Below are 21,205 nucleotides of genomic sequence, written 5' to 3'. Positions count from 1 at the left end.
TTACCTGCCCAGCTGTTGGATCCTCCCGGATGACTTTCTGGACCAAGCCTGCAGCCAAAACCCGCACACCCCATTGAAAACAACAGGGCACCCAACACCAAATCAGCACTCTGCACCAGGCCACCCCTGTGCTGCTGTGGGTGCAGCTTGTGTGCTAAATTGGATCCCTCTTTGCCCTGAGCTAAACCATAGGTGCTTTGCTCCCGCATCCAAGTGGCATGCCCGTGAGCAGCCACCAACCGGAGGACCCCTTCCCCCCGCTGGATAATATTAGGCCTCAGTACTCTGCCGCCCTAGTGCCGCTGAGAGTGTTCTGAGTGCATCCTTGACACTGGGGGAACCCTGGTTCTAACGTCAGAAACTCAACTCCCAAGCCGATTACTCACCTTTAAACCGATAACCTGATTTCCTCCCAAAGGACTGCATTGACTGTTTTTCTTCGGAAAAAGTTCTAAGTGTGGAGTTGAGAAGTGTATGAAAACCTAAATGGGGGATATGTACAAGGAAGTTGCGGAGTGAGGTGTTAGCTGTCATGGCTTAACGCCTCACTCCGCCACTTCGGAAATGCAAGGCTGCACCATATTTACATCGAAGTGGTGCAGCCTTGCATTTCCCCCTGCAATGGTGCTACACTTAGCAGTGTAGCGCCAACGCAGGCACCCTTGCACCATAGTGCAAGGATGTCTGCGTGCAGGAGAGGATTGTTTATGTGTAGGAAGGTGTCCCTTCGTGTACATAAACAATCCTGAAATGCCATGTTGTCACTTGCATGTGTGCTGCTTAATGCACCACACATGAAAGTCACAAAATGGCATGTTTTTAAAAATTGGTTATGTACAGGAAGGGGGACCTTCCTGTACATAAACAATCCATGGTATTTAGCTTTTTTCATGTGTGCTGCACAAGGCAGCACACATGGAAAAAGCAAAAATGAGGAGAAATAATACATTTCTCCTCGTTTTGCCAACTAAAGACTAGATTTTACCTGGTCTTAATTTTGGCACAGCCTCCTATGTACGCTGCCCTTGTACATAGGGGGCAGCGTCAAAATCAATGGGTATTGCAATGGAACGCCCACCGCAACACCCACTGCCCTCCCCTTCCACGCTAACCATAGCGTGAAACAAGACCTTATTTACAAGGCAGCGTTAAGCCACGTTAAGTGATTTAATACTGCCTTGTAAATAAGGCTAAACTCCTATCGCTACCACAACGTTGATAAAAGTGACGTTGGGGTGGCAATAGGGAATTGTACATATGCCCCTGTGTTTTGAGAAAAACTGACTTACTTACCTTTTATCCAGGAAATGTCCCAGTGTGATATCTAGGCATATCACACAGAGTAGAAAAAGTAATCCTGAAAAGTAATTACAACTGTATTTGCATATTTTTACAAACCTGTAAGAAAAGTCATTCTTCATCCAGCTTGCTTTTTTAACACTCTGTTTTGAAAAGTACAATCATATTTACCTTTGCCCAGTCCTGCTTGGTTCAATGAATAAAAATACAACAGAGAAATATTTTTTGATACAAACAATTGGTCTGAGTTCAGTCTTTGAGTGTGTGACATCATTTGTTGCCTGAGTGTGTACAATAAATGCTTTACCCTGCCCTCTGATAAGGCCTTACTGCTCGCCCACACTACCACAAATAGAGAATACGGTATTGTTAGACCTGGGTCATCCAGTCTACATCGGGTAGCCTGGCACAGAGTGGGAAGGCCTACTCCAAGGCAATTGTGTTATACTTGCATCGCATCTATTACAGTAACCCAATGCCCACCCACCAAAAAGGACACTTCACACCTCGTTTAGAAAAGTAGAGAATCTTTATAATCTTCGTTTTAGTCAGTTCCTTATATCTCTCTTAGTTGCAGAATCAATTTCACATTTACAATTATGACAGTGCATTTAAGTTACTTGCTTCTACAGACTTTCCCAGTTTTATAGAATCCTGATTCCCTGGCCAAACTTGTTCACTCTAAACATTTCTTTTAGCAGGTTAGATTCCTTCAGTTCCTAAAGTTCTTCTTTAACATTCTGGGTTAGATTGAAGAGGTTTAACATAAAGCAAATTGAGTACTTTAGCACAATGTTTTCCTGAAAATGAAAACAGATTGACTCCAATATTACATTTCAGATTTACATTAGCCCCTCGTGAGGTGTATTTACTGGACTAACGATGGTTTCACAGTTCAGGTATGTAACCAGGCAAGGTAACACTTCAGGCGTGTGGTTTCCTTTGCTCTAGTCCTGTTATCTCACCAGCTCCGGTGATGTTATGCCGTTGTTATAACTTCCCCACTTCTCCACTTTTTCTCAGAATGCCGGGAGGTTTATTAATTCCCCCAGCCCAACTGAAGGTTTCACAAGTCACTTTCCTTCCCTCCCACGTTGACAGCCCCGTTAGTTGGTCTATACAGTGCCGGTAATTGGGAGTAACCCGAATCTCTCTCTCCACTCACACTCAACTACGGAGGCACTAGCGAGGCCCTCTCAGCCCCAGGGGCCCCGCACGTTCCTCACAGTCTTACCGGGTATAATCAGTCTCCTCCCGGACAGTTCGCTCCGTCACACTACCTATTCCGGCCACGTGTTAGCAGCACTGTGACGGTTCTCGGCTCTCACGCTGCAGACTCTCCTCAGCTGACAGGGCCGGGGCTACGCTGCCGCTTCTTCCGCGTTCTTGACAACTACGCGGCTCTTAGGACTGGAGCCACACACATTGCTTGTTTCAAGGTGTCAAGGTGTCGAAGGCTTGCTGACAAGCCTCCGTCCAGACTACCCGTCGGGGTTGCTTCTTGGAAGTGAGTTCAGTTAGGGGTGCCACAATTATGCCATACCCCTTCACAAAGCGACGGTAGTATCATGTGAGGCCCAGGAAAGCTCGGACCTTGGTTTGAGTCTTGGGGGGCTCCCAGGCCATGATCGCCTCAATCTTCGCCTGGAGGGGCTGCACCGTTCCCCTGCCCACCAAGTGTCCTAGGTACACCACCGACCCCTGCCCGATCTGACATTTGCTGGCCTTGATTGTCAGGCCAGCCTGTTTCAGGGCCTGGAGAACAGCTTGTAGATGACACAAGTGGTCCTCCCAGCTGCTACTGAAGACGGCAATGTCATCCAGATAAGCAGCGGAAAAAGCCTCCATCCCAGAGAGGACCTCGTTCACCAGCCGCTGAAAGGTGGCAGGAGCGTTCTTGAGCCCAAAGGGCATCACACAGAACTGGTAGTGGCCCTCAGGCGTGGAGAAGGCTGACCTTTCCTTTGCTCCATCTGTAAGGGAGATCTGCCAGTACCCTGAAGTGAGGTCAAAGGTACTCAAGTATTGGGCAGCTCCCAGCCGGTCAATGAGCTCATCCGCCCTAGGGATCGGATGGGCATCAGTTTTGGTCACTGAATTCAGTCCCCGGTAGTCCACACAGAATCTTAGTTCTCGAGTGGTGCCCGGTGGGGCAGCTTTTGGTACCAGAACCACCGGACTGGACCAGGGGCTACTTGAAGGTTCAATTACTCCTAACTCCAGTATCTTAGTGACTTCACTGTGGATGCTGGCCTTCACCTTGTCTGACAGCCGGTAGATCTTAGACTTCACAGGTGGGCTGTCTCCTGTGTCCACATCATGGGTACACAGGTGGGTCCTTCCCGGGACAAGGGAGAACAGCGAGGGATATTGCTCCAGGACCTGGCGGCAGTACCTCCTCTGTTCAGGAGTCAGGGATGGTGAGAGAATCACTCCCTCCACCGACCCATCCTTTTCCTGAGACGAAAAAAGATCAGGGAGAGGCTCGCTTTCCTCTTCCTCTGCTCCATCAGTCACCATCATCAAGATGACCTCGGGCCTCTCATGGTGCGGTTTGAGGCGATTGGCATGGAGCACCCGATGGGGCTGCCGGGGGCTCTTAAGATCCACTAGATAAGTGGCCTTACCCTTTTTCTCAATCACCTCAAAAAGGCCTGTCCAGCGATCCTGGAGGGCACTCAGCTCTCCAGGCTCCATCACCCACACTTCCTGGCCAGGCTCCAACTCCACAGGGTGAGCATTGTGGTCATACCACTCCTTCATCACTGCTTGGCTGGCTTCCAAGTTGTCAGAAGCTTGCTTCCACAACTTAGCCATTTGGCTCCGGAAGGTCAGCATATAGCTCACCACATCCTGGGGAAGCTTCCTGGGAGTCTTTTCCCATCCGTCTTTCACCAGGCTGAGAGGTCCACGCACAGGGTGCCCATACAGAAGTTCGAAGAGGCTGAAACCCACCCCCTTCTGTGGGACTTCCCTGTAGGAAAACAACAGACAGGGTAGGAGGACGTCCCATTTCCTCCGCAGGCTCTCAGGCAGATTTCTGATCATGCCTTTCAAGGTTTTGTTGAACCTTTCCACTAGACCATTGGTCTGTGGATGGTAAGGAGTGGTGAACCGGTAGGTAACCCCACACTCCTTCCACATAGCCCGCATGTAAGCTGACATGAAGTTGGTCCCCCTGTCGGACACAACTTCCTTGGGGAAACCCACTCAGGTAAAGATCCCCATCAGGGCCCTAGCCATTGTAGGCGCAGTAATGGTCCTCAGAGGAATTGCCTCTGGGTACCGTGTGGCGTCATCCACCAGAACCAGGATAAACCAGTGACCAGCTGAAGTTGGAGGATCCAATGGCCCCACAATGTCGATGCCCACCCTTTCAAAGGGGATGCTAACGACAGAAAGTGGTTCCAGGGGACCTTTCAGCTTCACCCCTGTTTTCTCACTGGCTTGGCAAGACACACATGTCCGACAGTAGGTGTCGGACGCCACCCTCATCTGAGGCCAATAAAAGTGGGGGACAAGCCGGGCAAAGGTCTTGTCCTGATCCAAGTGTCCTGCCAAGGGTATCTCATGAGCCAATTCCAAAAGAAAGGCGCGGTAACGTTGAGGGACAACCAAGGCCCGTGACGAACCGTGCACTGGTGCCTTGGGTTCACTGTAGAGGAGCCCATCCTCCCAGTAAATGTGGTAGTTCCCAGTAATGTTGCCTGCTGTTTGGGCTTCAGCCTGACACCTCAGTCCCTCAAGGATAGGGCACTCATTCTGGCCCTTACAAAACTACTCCCTGGTAGGCCCCCCCTCCACATGCCATTCGGCAGGGATTGGTAGGTTCTCCAGTGAGACAACACCCCCCTTGACGGACTCCAGGTCCACCACCTCAGGTGGCCTATCCATCTCACGAGGCTTGGATGTCGAGGCAGGCTTCTCCTGTCCCCGGTTCGTTCCCTTCCTGGCAGCTGGCTGTGCCTTTGTTCCGGGCTCCAACCCTTGCGAACTCCCCCTCCGGGTAGTCGCGGACCTTGTGCTGGCACAGGCCCAGTTAGGTGTACCCAGCATCTCAGAATGAGTCCGGTATTCCACCTCCTTCCAAGCATTGTGCTCCATATCATTCCCCAACAGACAATCAACTGGCACGGCAGGGCTTACGGCAACTCGAAGTAGACCTGCAACCCCTTCCCACTTAAATGAAACCTCGGCCACCGGGTAGTGACCCATTCTGCCGTCCGCCATCGCGGCGGGGTGGAGTACATGTGGAATCACCTGCTCTGGAGACACCAGATGACTCCTTACCATAGTCATACTGGCTCCTGTGTCTCTCAGAGCTCCCCCTCTTTGGCCATTGATGGTGACCCACTGCCCATACTTAGTAGTATTTGAGGGCACTTAAATCTTAGGAACCATCTCCCGATCGACCAGGGACACTAAGGTGACTCCCGACTTCGCCCCCCCTTATCTAAGGGCAACTCCTCCCCGAGCACTACACTAGCTACTCCCGGGGCTTTTCCTCCAGTGGGAGGGGGTGGTCTCTTTGGGCACTTGACATCACCTTTATAGTGCCCAACCCCACCACACTCATAGCAGCGGACAACCCTTGGCTGCTGACTATGGTCAGGATGAGGGTTTCCTGGCGGGTTAGCCTTGGGAATGAATCCTGATCCCTTTCCTTGGAAGTTGTTTTGGGGGCCTTTAGAGAACTCCTTCTTCTTATCTCCCCTCTCTTTCTTCTGGGGAGCGCCCTGTCCCGTCCTCTGGGAATCCCCTCCAGTCCCCTTTGAGGACACCCGGGTACTAGCCGAGATGTCCGCCTCCTTCGCAAGCTTCCGGGGACTGGTCAGCTTGCTGTCCACCAGGTGTTGTTGCAGCTCAGGAAAACATTTCTCGAGTAGGTGCTCCTTTAAGATTAAGTCATACAACCCCTCGTAGTCCTCCACCTCGCTGCCTTGCACCCAACCCTCTAAGGCCTTTTTAGCATAATCTAGGAAATCCACCCAATTCTGTGTAGCCAGTTTGTGGCTGTTCCTGAATTTTTGTCGGTATTTCTCAGGAGTCAGCCCAAACTTTCTTATCAGCGCCACTTTCATGGTGGGGTAGTTAGTCTGCCCCTCCGGTTCTAGGGCCAGAAGCGCATCCCTTCCTGCGGGAGGCATGTATTTATACAGGCCACCCCCCCAGTGTCTTTCCAATATCCCATGGGCTCTTAGCGAGACCTCATAGGCAGCCAACCATTTCGCAATATCATCCCTTGCACTGTAGCTGGTGACTACGTCCTTTGGCAAATAGGGTCTGGGTTCCCTGGTTGTCTCTTTGGGTTCGCTGCCACCAACAGGAGTTCTAGGAGTCCCTATTTGCAGGGCCTTGAGGTCTAACTCCCTGAGACTCAACTCATGAGCCATCCTCTTTTCCTCCCTCTCATTCTCCAACCTAGCTAGCTCCCACTTCAACTGCCTTTTCTCTCTCCGGTCAGCTAATTCAGCTTCGCTCAAGCCTCCTTACAGAGACACTACTGCCCTCCCTCGAAAGTGTCCTAGGACCTGTTAGTAGATTCCCTCCTTCGGTTTGGTACAGTACATCCACTCCGATGACAGTGTCCAGATCCCCCTCTTCTTCCTCCTTCCTCCCATATGGATGAGCTGCCACCCATGCTCTCAAGCTGGTTTGGAGTTCCCCCTTTTTAGAATCACGCTTGAAAAACACCCCCTTACTTTGGCAGAATTCCCTGAGTTGGGCCGCAGTGTAGGTCTCCAACTCCTCCAATTCGAATTCCATTTTGCCAACAGGGTATCAAACAGCCACTTGGAAGAATTCAAGGAAGGGTATCACGTGAGGGCTTCCTCTACCCACCACCACGAAAGAATTTGGAAAAGCAAAATTGTAATTAGGGAGTCCGCTAGGAGAAAACTCCAGGTGTAGGTCAGTGGAGCACACTAGGCTACTGCTAAGCGGATGCAAGCATAAGCTTTAATCCCACGTGCTGTACACCAATTATGTTAGACCTGGGTCATCCAGTCTACATCGGGTAGCCTGGCACAGAGTGGGAAGGCCTACTCCAAGGCAATTATGTTATACTTGTATCGCATCTATTACAGTAACCCAATGCCCACCCACCAAAAAGGACACTTCACACCTCGTTTAGAAAAGTAGAAAATCTTTATAATCTTCGTTTTAGTCAGTTCCTTATATCTCTCTTAGTTGCAGAATCAATTTCACATTTACAATTATGACAGTGCATTTAAGTTACTTGCTTCTACAGACTTTCCCAGTTTTATAGAATCCTGATTCCCTGGCCAAACATGTTCACTCTAAACATTTCTTTTAGCAGGTTAGATTCCTTCAGTTCCTAAAGTTCTAATTCAACATTCTGGGTTAGATTGAAGAGGTTTAACATAAAGCAAATTGAGTACTTTAGCACAATGTTTTCCTGAAAATGAAAACAGATTGACTCCAATATTACATTTCAGATTTACATTAGCCCCTCGTGAGGTGTATTTACTGGACTAACAATGGTTTCACAGTTTAGGTATGTAACCAGGCAAGGTAACACTTCAGGCGTGTGGTTTCCTTTGCTCTAGTCCTGTTATCTCACCAGCTCCGGTGAGGTTATGCCGTTGTTATAACTTCCCCACTTCTCCGCTTGTTCTCAGAATGCCGGGAGGTTTATTAATTCCCCAAGCCCAACTGAAGGTTTCAAAAGTCACTCTCCTTCCCTCCCACGTTGACAGCCCCGTTAGTTGGTCTATACAGAGCCGGTAATTGGGAGTAACCTGACTCTCTCTCCACTTACACTCAACTCCGGAGGCACTAGCGAGGCCCTCTCAGCCCCAGGGGCCCCGCACGTTCCTCACAGTCTTACCGGGTATAATCAGTCTCCTCCCGGACAGTTCGCTCCGTCACACTACCTATTCCGGCCACGTGTTAGCAGCACTGTGACGGTTCTCGGCTCTCACGCTGCAGACTCTCCTCAGCTGACAGGGCCGGGGCTACGCTGCCGCTTCTTCCGCGTTCTTGACAACTACGCGGCTCTTAGGACTGGAGCCACACACATTGCTTGTTTCAAGGTGTCAAGGTGTCGAAGGCTTGCTGACAAGCCTCCGTCCAGACTACCCGTCGGGGTTGCTTCTTGGAAGTGAGTTCAGTTAGGGGTGCCACAATTATGCCATACCCCTTCACAAAGCGACGGTAGTATCATGTGAGGCCCAGGAAAGCTCGGACCTTGGTTTGAGTCTTGGGGGGCTCCCAGGCCATGATCGCCTCAATCTTCGCCTGGAGGGGCTGCACCGTTCCCCTGCCCACCAAGTGTCCTAGGTACACCACCGACCCCTGCCCGATCTGACATTTGCTGGCCTTGATTGTCAGGCCAGCCTGTTTCAGGGCCTGGAGAACAGCTTGTAGATGACACAAGTGGTCCTCCCAGCTGCTACTGAAGACGGCAATGTCATCCAGATAAGCAGCGGAAAAAGCCTCCATCCCAGAGAGGACCTCGTTCACCAGCCGCTGAAAGGTGGCAGGAGCGTTCTTGAGCCCAAAGGGCATCACACAGAACTGGTAGTGGCCCTCAGGCGTGGAGAAGGCTGACCTTTCCTTTGCTCCATCTGTAAGGGAGATCTGCCAGTACCCTGAAGTGAGGTCAAAGGTACTCAAGTATTGGGCAGCTCCCAGCCGGTCAATGAGCTCATCCGCCCTAGGGATCGGATGGGCATCAGTTTTGGTCACTGAATTCAGTCCCCGGTAGTCCACACAGAATCTTAGTTCTCGAGTGGTGCCCGGTGGGGCAGCTTTTGGTACCAGAACCACCGGACTGGACCAGGGGCTACTTGAAGGTTCAATTACTCCTAACTCCAGTATCTTAGTGACTTCACTGTGGATGCTGGCCTTCACCTTGTCTGACAGCCGGTAGATCTTAGACTTCACAGGTGGGCTGTCTCCTGTGTCCACATCATGGGTACACAGGTGGGTCCTTCCCGGGACAAGGGAGAACAGCGAGGGATATTGCTCCAGGACCTGGCGGCAGTACCTCCTCTGTTCAGGAGTCAGGGATGGTGAGAGAATCACTCCCTCCACCGACCCATCCTTTTCCTGAGACGAAAAAAGATCAGGGAGAGGCTTGCTTTCCTCTTCCTCTGCTCCATCAGTCACCATCATCAAGATGACCTCGGGCCTCTCATGGTGCGGTTTGAGGCGATTGGCATGGAGCACCCGATGGGGCTGCCGGGGGCTCTTAAGATCCACTAGATAAGTGGCCTTACCCTTTTTCTCAATCACCTCAAAAAGGCCTGTCCAGCGATCCTGGAGGGCACTCAGCTCTCCAGGCTCCATCACCCACACTTCCTGGCCAGGCTCCAACTCCACAGGGTGAGCATTGTGGTCATACCACTCCTTCATCACTGCTTGGCTGGCTTCCAAGTTGTCAGAAGCTTGCTTCCACAACTTAGCCATTTGGCTCCGGAAGGTCAGCATATAGCTCACCACATCCTGGGGAAGCTTCCTGGGAGTCTTTTCCCATCCGTCTTTCACCAGGCTGAGAGGTCCACGCACAGGGTGCCCATACAGAAGTTCGAAGAGGCTGAAACCCACCCCCTTCTGTGGGACTTCCCTGTAGGAAAACAACAGACAGGGTAGGAGGACGTCCCATTTCCTCCGCAGGCTCTCAGGCAGATTTCTGATCATGCCTTTCAAGGTTTTGTTGAACCTTTCCACTAGACCATTGGTCTGTGGATGGTAAGGAGTGGTGAACCGGTAGGTAACCCCACACTCCTTCCACATAGCCCGCATGTAAGCTGACATGAAGTTGGTCCCCCTGTCGGACACAACTTCCTTGGGGAAACCCACTCAGGTAAAGATCCCCATCAGGGCCCTAGCCATTGTAGGCGCAGTAATGGTCCTCAGAGGAATTGCCTCTGGGTACCGTGTGGCGTCATCCACCAGAACCAGGATAAACCAGTGACCAGCTGAAGTTGGAGGATCCAATGGCCCCACAATGTCGATGCCCACCCTTTCAAAGGGGATGCTAACGACAGAAAGTGGTTCCAGGGGACCTTTCAGCTTCACCCCTGTTTTCTCACTGGCTTGGCAAGACACACATGTCCGACAGTAGGTGTCGGACGCCACCCTCATCTGAGGCCAATAAAAGTGGGGGACAAGCCGGGCAAAGGTCTTGTCCTGATCCAAGTGTCCTGCCAAGGGTATCTCATGAGCCAATTCCAAAAGAAAGGCGCGGTAACGTTGAGGGACAACCAAGGCCCGTGACGAACCGTGCACTGGTGCCTTGGGTTCACTGTAGAGGAGCCCATCCTCCCAGTAAATGTGGTAGTTCCCAGTAATGTTGCCTGCTGTTTGGGCTTCAGCCTGACACCTCAGTCCCTCAAGGATAGGGCACTCATTCTGGCCCTTACAAAACTACTCCCTGGTAGGCCCCCCCTCCATATGCCATTCGGCAGGGATTGGTAGGTTCTCCAGTGAGACAACACCCCCCTTGACGGACTCCAGGTCCACCACCTCAGGTGGCCTATCCATCTCACGAGGCTTGGATGTCGAGGCAGGCTTCTCCTGTCCCCGGTTCGTTCCCTTCCTGGCAGCTGGCTGTGCCTTTGTTCCGGGCTCCAACCCTTGCGAACTCCCCCTCCGGGTAGTCGCGGACCTTGTGCTGGCACAGGCCCAGTTAGGTGTACCCAGCATCTCAGAATGAGTCCGGTATTCCACCTCCTTCCAAGCATTGTGCTCCATATCATTCCCCAACAGACAATCAACTGGCACGGCAGGGCTTACGGCAACTCGAAGTAGACCTGCAACCCCTTCCCACTTAAATGAAACCTCGGCCACCGGGTAGTGACCCATTCTGCCGTCCGCCATCGCGGCGGGGTGGAGTACATGTGGAATCACCTGCTCTGGAGACACCAGATGACTCCTTACCATAGTCATACTGGCTCCTGTGTCTCTCAGAGCTCCCCCTCTTTGGCCATTGATGGTGACCCACTGCCCATACTTAGTAGTATTTGAGGGCACTTAAATCTTAGGAACCATCTCCCGATCGACCAGGGACACTAAGGTGACTCCCGACTTCGCCCCCCCTTATCTAAGGGCAACTCCTCCCCGAGCACTACACTAGCTACTCCCGGGGCTTTTCCTCCAGTGGGAGGGGGTGGTCTCTTTGGGCACTTGACATCACCTTTATAGTGCCCAACCCCACCACACTCATAGCAGCGGACAACCCTTGGCTGCTGACTATGGTCAGGATGAGGGTTTCCTGGCGGGTTAGCCTTGGGAATGAATCCTGATCCCTTTCCTTGGAAGTTGTTTTGGGGGCCTTTAGAGAACTCCTTCTTCTTATCTCCCCTCTCTTTCTTCTGGGGAGCGCCCTGTCCCGTCCTCTGGGAATCCCCTCCAGTCCCCTTTGAGGACACCCGGGTACTAGCCGAGATGTCCGCCTCCTTCGCAAGCTTCCGGGGACTGGTCAGCTTGCTGTCCACCAGGTGTTGTTGCAGCTCAGGAAAACATTTCTCGAGTAGGTGCTCCTTTAAGATTAAGTCATACAACCCCTCGTAGTCCTCCACCTCGCTGCCTTGCACCCAACCCTCTAAGGCCTTTTTAGCATAATCTAGGAAATCCACCCAATTCTGTGTAGCCAGTTTGTGGCTGTTCCTGAATTTTTGTCGGTATTTCTCAGGAGTCAGCCCAAACTTTCTTATCAGCGCCACTTTCATGGTGGGGTAGTTAGTCTGCCCCTCCGGTTCTAGGGCCAGAAGCGCATCCCTTCCTGCGGGAGGCATGTATTTATACAGGCCACCCCCCCAGTGTCTTTCCAATATCCCATGGGCTCTTAGCGAGACCTCATAGGCAGCCAACCATTTCGCAATATCATCCCTTGCACTGTAGCTGGTGACTACGTCCTTTGGCAAATAGGGTCTGGGTTCCCTGGTTGTCTCTTTGGGTTCGCTGCCACCAACAGGAGTTCTAGGAGTCCCTATTTGCAGGGCCTTGAGGTCTAACTCCCTGAGACTCAACTCATGAGCCATCCTCTTTTCCTCCCTCTCATTCTCCAACCTAGCTAGCTCCCACTTCAACTGCCTTTTCTCTCTCCGGTCAGCTAATTCAGCTTCGCTCAAGCCTCCTTACAGAGACACTACTGCCCTCCCTCGAAAGTGTCCTAGGACCTGTTAGTAGATTCCCTCCTTCGGTTTGGTACAGTACATCCACTCCGATGACAGTGTCCAGATCCCCCTCTTCTTCCTCCTTCCTCCCATCTGGATGAGCTGCCACCCATGCTCTCAAGCTGGTTTGGAGTTCCCCCTTTTTAGAATCACGCTTGAAAAACACCCCCTTACTTTGGCAGAATTCCCTGAGTTGGGCCGCAGTGTAGGTCTCCAACTCCTCCAATTCGAATTCCATTTTGCCAACAGGGTATCAAACAGCCACTTGGAAGAATTCAAGGAAGGGTATCACGTGAGGGCTTCCTCTACCCACCACCACGAAAGAATTTGGAAAAGCAAAATTGTAATTAGGGAGTCCGCTAGGAGAAAACTCCAGGTGTAGGTCAGTGGAGCACACTAGGCTACTGCTAAGCGGATGCAAGCATAAGCTTTAATCCCACGTGCTGTACACCAATTATGTTAGACCTGGGTCATCCAGTCTACATCGGGTAGCCTGGCACAGAGTGGGAAGGCCTACTCCAAGGCAATTATGTTATACTTGTATCGCATCTATTACAGTAACCCAATGCCCACCCACCAAAAAGGACACTTCACACCTCGTTTAGAAAAGTAGAAAATCTTTATAATCTTCGTTTTAGTCAGTTCCTTATATCTCTCTTAGTTGCAGAATCAATTTCACATTTACAATTATGACAGTGCATTTAAGTTACTTGCTTCTACAGACTTTCCCAGTTTTATAGAATCCTGATTCCCTGGCCAAACATGTTCACTCTAAACATTTCTTTTAGCAGGTTAGATTCCTTCAGTTCCTAAAGTTCTAATTCAACATTCTGGGTTAGATTGAAGAGGTTTAACATAAAGCAAATTGAGTACTTTAGCACAATGTTTTCCTGAAAATGAAAACAGATTGACTCCAATATTACATTTCAGATTTACATTAGCCCCTCGTGAGGTGTATTTACTGGACTAACAATGGTTTCACAGTTTAGGTATGTAACCAGGCAAGGTAACACTTCAGGCGTGTGGTTTCCTTTGCTCTAGTCCTGTTATCTCACCAGCTCCGGTGAGGTTATGCCGTTGTTATAACTTCCCCACTTCTCCGCTTGTTCTCAGAATGCCGGGAGGTTTATTAATTCCCCAAGCCCAACTGAAGGTTTCAAAAGTCACTCTCCTTCCCTCCCACGTTGACAGCCCCGTTAGTTGGTCTATACAGAGCCGGTAATTGGGAGTAACCTGACTCTCTCTCCACTTACACTCAACTCCGGAGGCACTAGCGAGGCCCTCTCAGCCCCAGGGGCCCCGCACGTTCCTCACAGTCTTACCGGGTATAATCAGTCTACTCCCGGACAGTTCGTTCCGTCACGCTACCTATTTCGGTCACATGTTAGCAGTACTGTGACGGTTCTCGGCTCTCACGCTGCAGACTCGCCTCAGCTGACAGGGCCGGGGCTAGGCTGCCGCTTCTTCCGCGTTCTTGGCAACTATGCGGCCCGCCCTCGCCTCAGGCGTCAGAGAGGCGGGTGCTAAAGTAGGCCGGCCTTTCCCAAACTTCCGCCCCCTTCTCCTGGGTTCTATCCTGCTGACTCTCGCTGAGCTCCGCGATGCCTGTTTTCAGCTATCACTGTCCTGCCGGCCTCAAACCGGGTCCTCCCCGCTCTTCTCAACAAGGGGCCCCTGAAGCAAACACAAAAGTCTGGTATCGAGGACTCTAGCAGACAACCACTACCAGGTAAGACTCTTTACGGGATCATATGGGCACCAAGTACCCCTGGAAATAGTGGCGGTGAATTCTCAGTCCTCACACCCACTCTTGAGGAAGCAGCTCGGGTAGGGCCATGAGAGGAAGGATGGGGGAAAGTAAGTCGGACAGTCTCTCCAAACTCAGTTGTTTCTCTGAAATATTCCGTGGTCATCAATCGACCGCTCCCACCAGGTGGCTCAATGACGCTTCACTCAGGATCACTACCCGGGGGTTCTGTGAGCTAAGGGCGATAACCAGTGATAGGGCTTAGTCAGTAGATAGAGGGGGACGTCCTCAAGTAGAGCAGCTGGCCCAGGGGTCAATCTAGCCCTACACAGCGCGCCTTCCTCCCTACACTACCGCTTCACTCCTCAACCTCGCCCTGGTCATTCATTCTTCACTCCACTCTCCAAAATGTCCGTCCATGTTCTGGCCTTTTATAGGCTGGACCCTGGCTACCAGAATCAGCCGGAAGGTTCTAGAGCCTTCCCATAGTAGTCCTATGGCACAGGTCCCTGAGGTGAAATTTGTGGCAGTTACAAGCCACCATTTTGTGATTCTGTCTTCACCATTCTAAGAGGGTGACTAGGCCTCAAAAAGTTATAGGGACAAGGTAGCACCTAACCCCTTGGACAACACCAAAAATGTCCAGTGAACATAACAATGAAAAGTACTAGGAGGCAAAAAGGAACAAAATAAATAAATAATGAGGAGGGACCACCCAAAGGACTGACAGGTCTAACAGGTATTATTTACTTTTACATCTGTAAGCCTTTGGGGATCAACTGGACTGCACACCATACCTTTATCCAGTATTATGGGTGTCTTTCATAGATTCACATGCCTGAATCATTCCCCGTCGTCGAGATGGGAGTCCCCGGTACATAAATAAGCAATGTCCTATAGACATATATAGAGAATAGTAGGCTAAAAGGCCTCACATTAATAACATATCTAGGTCCTTTTGTAAAAAGGACCAAACTCCAGAGAAGAGCCAATCAGCTGTCACCTCCCTCTAGAACAGAGGTCTTCAAACTTTTGGATGCCGAGACCCCCCCTGTCAACATTTTCAAGCGTAAGGACCCCCTCCTGACAAGAATTTCTAAACCTCTAGGTTATAAGGAAGATGAGGACCAAATTATGCGACAGGCTTGACTAAATTGTGTGAGTAGAAAATGTAAATAATGTTCTGTGATGCTGCGTATTTTGGGGTAGCATTGCTTCATTATTTAGAATTTGTTTAAACACAGTAATACTGAGGAAAGATTTCACCCCATCAGTACCAGTTTATAACCAAAATACAGCAATTAACATCAGAAAGATGTCTAGTCAACCTCTGTGAAGGGCCTCCCAATCCGCAGGAATACGTGCTGCCACATTAGAAGCTCACCTGGCCATGGCCGGGAGCAGCAAGGGTTAATTCAAACCGTGGCGGTCTGTGCAGAGTTAAGCAGTTTACCCATGCCCCTTTCCTCTCACCCCCTTCCTTCCATCCCTCTCTTCTGTCCTCTCCCAACCCCGGATCCCTCTCTCACATTGCAGGCAAGCAGGGGATCCACTAGACCCGAACTTCAGGGGGGGGGTTAACACTCCCAGCCAGGGCTCGTCCAAGCACTGGTCGCACACGGTTCAACAGCCTTTCCACCTTCTCCATGAATTCCCTCACTACCACTCACCAACAATATACCTCATCTCTCTATAGCACCTGTCTGACAAACATTTCATTTTTTTATAGCGCTACTCATAGTTTACTCACACTCAGTTCTGTGATGTGCATGGTACATCTTCTTTTTACCAGGCACTTTAACCTTCTGCACTGTGTGGGTGACAAGAGTGCCCATGTGACTGCACGGTGAGCAATGCAACAGTGTGAGAGTAGGGTAAAAGGAGTGACTGCAGGTTGAGTGAGGTGACCATATGAATTTGGGTTCGGCTGTAAGTGTAGAGTGGTACGAATTAGTGCATGGTTAGTGATGGCCTTGTTTGAGTGAGCTACAGATTGAGCAGTAAGGGGGGGGACAGGTGAGTGAAGTGTCTCATGAGTGCAGGGTGAGAAGTGTGCTCGTGTGACTGCAGGGTGAGGTACAGAGTGAACAATGCAAGCGAATTTTTTGTGCAGAGTGATCACTGTGCGAGCAGGGTGAGCGGGTGAATGTTGTGAGTGCATGGTGATCAGTGTGAGTGCATTGTGATCACTGTGAGTACATTATGATCACTGTGAGCGCAGGGTGAGTGGGTGAATGTTGTGAGTGCATGGTGATCAGTGTGAGTGCATTGTGATCACTGTGAGTACATTATGATCACTGTGAGCGCAGGGTGAGTGGGTGAATGTTGTGAGTGCATTGTGATCAGTGTGAGTGCATTGTGATCACTGTGAGTACATTATGATCACTGTGAGTGCAGGGTGAGTGGGTGAATGTTGTGAGTGCATGGCGATCAGTGTGAGTGCATTGTGATCACTGAGTGCAGGGTGAGCGGGTGAATGGTGTGAGTGCATGGTGATTGGTGTGAGTGCATGGTGATCGGTGTGAGTGCATGGTGATCGGTGTGAGTGCATGGTGATCGGTGTGAGTGCATGGTGATCGGTGTGAGTGCATGGTGATCAGTGTGAGTGCATGGTGATCAGTGTGAGTGCATGGTGATCAGTGTGAGTGCATGGTGATCAGTGTGAGTGCATGGTGATCAGTGTGAGTGCATGGTGATCAGTGTGAGTGCATGGTGATCAGTGTGAGTGCATTGTGATCGCTATGAGTGCATGGTGATCGCTATGAGTGCATGGTGATCGCTATGAGTGCATGGTGATCAGTGTGAGTACATGGTGTTCAGTGTGAGTGAATTGTGATCAGTGTGAGTGCATTGTGATCACTGGGAGTGCAGGGTGAACGTGAAAGTGAAGGCGAGAATGAGAAGTGAGAAGTCTGAAAGCAGGGTGCATTCCCAGAAACTTGAAGCGTAGGGTTTCAGATATAAGTTAAACTATTGCTATAATGGCATTAATCAGGGTTCGAGGAAAAAAATAATGTGCTGATCCTGCAACAAACTTCCAGTCTAATGATTAGGTTTACCAGCTCATTATTTTGATGGCCGAGAAATAAGCAGTCACCTACAGCTGTATTTTTTGCACTTATCTGTGAATACTTAGAACAGCGAATATAAATAGAAAGCACTTTTAATTGTGTTCTAGGGCTGCCTCAATGATCCATGACTAATAATTAAAGAGAATAAAGACAGAAAAGTCACATAACTAATTAATACATGCTTTTATTTTTATAACTCAATTTAGTGTCAAGAGCAGGTCTCTGCAGAATCTTTAAACAACACATAGCAGGCATGTCTCTTTTGGCAACCCAACTTTATATTTCTTTTCATTAAATGCATTTTCACACTACAGCAGTAAGTTTGAAAATACAAATGTAAGGAATAGGCAGAGTGGGGGCCCAGGGGGTACTGGAACCATAAAAAAACTAAGCTTTGGTAATCAGTTAACAAAGGCATGTAAATCTGCTAATGGTCTTTAAAGACCTGTGAAAAACTCGGGCCGGAGATAAGACTTCAGACACTGCCCAGCCGAGGCCCCGGGAGCGCGAGCTGCACTGCAGCAGCCCAGGCTGAGACACAGGATGGGGGAGGAGGGAGGCTGAAGCCCTGGAGGCCAGGGCAGAAGTGACACTATGAAGGCGTGACCCCGTTGCATCGCTCCACGGCCCCCCTGGGGGTCGCGCCCCACAGTTTGAAGACCCCTGCTCTAGAACCTTCCTGACAGGAGCCTCAGTCCCTCAGATTTTCTACCACACGTTGTGCTAAGGGAGTCTCCCCCTGAGTTCTGCTCAGGTTTGTTTCTTCTAAGCTTTTTTCTTCAAACTTTTGAAATGTATTCTCTCAAGTGAAAGCTCTATACTATGGCTGACACTCCGAAGAAAGGTCTCTTCAGAGCTTGTAGCTCTTGTGAGAAGAAAAGGCTCCACATAGATGACCAACACAAGGACTGCCTGTACTGCTGTACCCTGATCATTCAGCTAAGGATTGCAAGGTATGTCGAACATTTTCTACAAAAACCCTCAAAGACCGGGAAGGACGCCTTTTGATTTGGCTCCAAGGACTCAAGGACAGAGATAATCTGGAGTCTTCTGAGGGAAGTGAGGGCTCTTCAGTCTCCTCAAAAATGTATCTTAAAAGGCCAAGGATAGCTTCCCCTAGCCCTCTAGACGCTCCTCAAAAGAAGACACCAAGAAAGTCTTCAGAGGCTCTGTTAACATCAGCTTCTGACAAGGAGGTTCACACCTTCAAGAAGCCAGCGCCGTGGACGACGACGACCTCGTCGACGACATCATCAGCGTTCAGGAAAGCTGTGTCTCCTGTTTATGTCTCAACGTTGACGACAACTGTCTCGACGACGTCGGCATCGTCGTCATTATCTTCATCGACGACAACTACCCCATCATCGACAGCGGGTAAGGCATTATCGTCGACGATTGTCATTAAGAAATCATCGTCGACGCCCAAGATCCCGTCGACGATTACCTCACCGACAACAGCGTCGGCGACGAGATCATCACCGTCGACATCGGTACCGTCGACGAAGGTCCCATCGATGAAGGCCTCGTCATCGAAGACACAGTCGACGAAGGCACCGTCGACGAAGACATCGTCGTCGAAGACACCGTCGACGAGGACGCCGTCGACAACGACGCCGTCGACAACGACACCGTCGACAAAGACACCGTCGACGACGACACCGTCGGCGAAGACACCGACGACGGCTGCATCAATACCATCGACGACAACACTGTCGACGATATCTTTAGTACAGTCGACGATGGATTTCCAGAAGATAACAACTGTCGACGCTACTTCGTCGACGGGCCCGTTGCCGTTGAGTGATTCTGGATTTCAAGCAGCTTCTGTACGCCTCAAAATCACCAAAAAGACACTAACGCCGGAGTTAACTTCTCCTAGCCGTGTGCAGCGTTTACCACCAGCATGTCTCCTTCAGGATGAGGATTCTGATGACGGGGATATGTTTCAAGCCACTAGCCCCTCAGAATTAAATGTTAAATGTCACAGCTCGGATGAGGAGGATGTTCAGGAGCACATAGTTCAACCTCAAATTACGCCTATGGTCTGTTTACCAGCATCCTTGGTTACAGATCTGAGATTCCTCATTCAGAACTACAAGCAGAGATTCCCAGAATCTCCAGCTCCTCCACCTACCACGGCAGTACCATCGCCAAGACCACGACCGCCACCCTTGGTTATCCAGCAGGAAAGGGTGAATGTGCCTAATCCTCAGTCTTTGGATGAAGAAGAGGAGGGAGAACAACAAGAGGAAGGTGAGGTGCAGGACGATCAATCTGTCCATGAAGACTGGGACGGTTATGTTATACCTTCCCCAGCATCTCCAGTGCCCGCCACCTCAGATTCTCCGCCGGTGGACATCGATGGTTTCCACAATGTGGTAGAAAGGGCCGCTAAACGCTTCCAGATTACGATGGACTCACAGGAGGAGGACTGCTTCCTGTACGATTATAAAGAACCTCTTAAGAAATCGACCAGATCGATTCCAATTATTGATTATCTGTGGAGACAGGGGGTTCAGGTGATGCAAAATCTCGCTTCAGTTTCGCCAGTGGTCCCTCGCCTGGACAAGAAATACAAGGCGCCAACATCGGCACCGGCCTGCTTGACAGGACATCATAAGCCTGATTCTGTGGTGACGCAGGCGGCACAGAAGAACTCAAGAAATCCCTCATCTCCCTTATCGGCGCCACCGGATAAGGAGGGAAGGAAATTAAACAACATACGAAAACGATTTTCCACAATGTCAGCGATGACAGTCAAAGCAGCAAATGCCCTAACGCTTCTGGGACGCTATAATAGACAACTGTGGGCAGATATAGCCCCATACCTGTCTGAACTGCCGGATGCCTCGAAGGAAGAAGTGAAAGCGATACTTCTAGAGGGTCAGACTTTGGCTTCAGAGATGATAGACTGTGCAATGGATGTGGCAATGACAGGATTCCGCCAACTAGCCGGAGCAGCGGTGTTAAGGCGGCAGGGATGGTTGAAAGCCACCTCATTCAAACCTGAGGTACAGTCCAAAGTTTTGGATATGCCATATGATGGCCAACTTCTGTTTGGTTCCAAGATTGATGAGGCACTACAAAATATTAAAAAAGATACTGACACTGCAAGAGCGCTGGGCATGCTCCAGTTTAGGAATCAATCCTTTTGAGGAAACAGAGGAAGAGGACAATCCTCCTACAGAGGTGGTTATCAAAACAGGTCATCCTACTCTTCCAATCAGAGTAGACCTCAATACCAGCAGCGTCAACAACAGCAGGGCCGACAGTCCTCATATGGAAAGTCATCCTTTCGGGGCAGAGGTCAAAAGAGGAACAACGGAGGATGACAATGACTTGTTTATCCAGCCAGTCCAGACCTCATCTTAATTATTAAAGATTGGAGGAAAACTAACCCACTTTCTAAACAATTGGAAGAAAATTACTATGGACCGTTGGGTCCTTCAATTAATACAATTTGGCCATTCCTTGGAGTTAGAGAGTACTCCTCCACAAACTCCTCCTCGCTCTATGCACCACAAGAATTTACAACTGCTTCTGCGAGAACTCTCTGTTATGCTAAAGAAAGGAGCAATAGAGAAGGTACTACCATCACAGAAGGGGAAGGGATTTTATTCCCGTTTCTTTCTTATCCAGAAGAAAGAGAAGAAATGGAGGCCGATACTAGACCTCAGGGCATTGAACAAATTCTTGAGGAAGCAGTCGTATCGCATGGTCACGATACAAGAAATCCTGCATCTTCTGGAGGAGGGAGATTTCATGACGTCACTGGATTTACAGGACGCATACTTTCATATCCCAATTCACAAAAATCACAGAAAGTACCTGAGGTTTGCAGTAGCGGGTAGACACTTCCAATTCCGTGTCCTGCCCTTTGGTCTCAAATCGGCGCCCCGCATCTTCACCAAATGTCTCTCCCCAGTAGCGGCATACCTCAGGCA

The sequence above is a fragment of the Lissotriton helveticus genome, chromosome 7, assembly GCF_964261635.1.
Source record: "Lissotriton helveticus chromosome 7, aLisHel1.1, whole genome shotgun sequence".
Classification (NCBI taxonomy): domain Eukaryota; kingdom Metazoa; phylum Chordata; class Amphibia; order Caudata; family Salamandridae; genus Lissotriton; species Lissotriton helveticus.
This window is presented reverse-complemented; position numbering follows the sequence as displayed.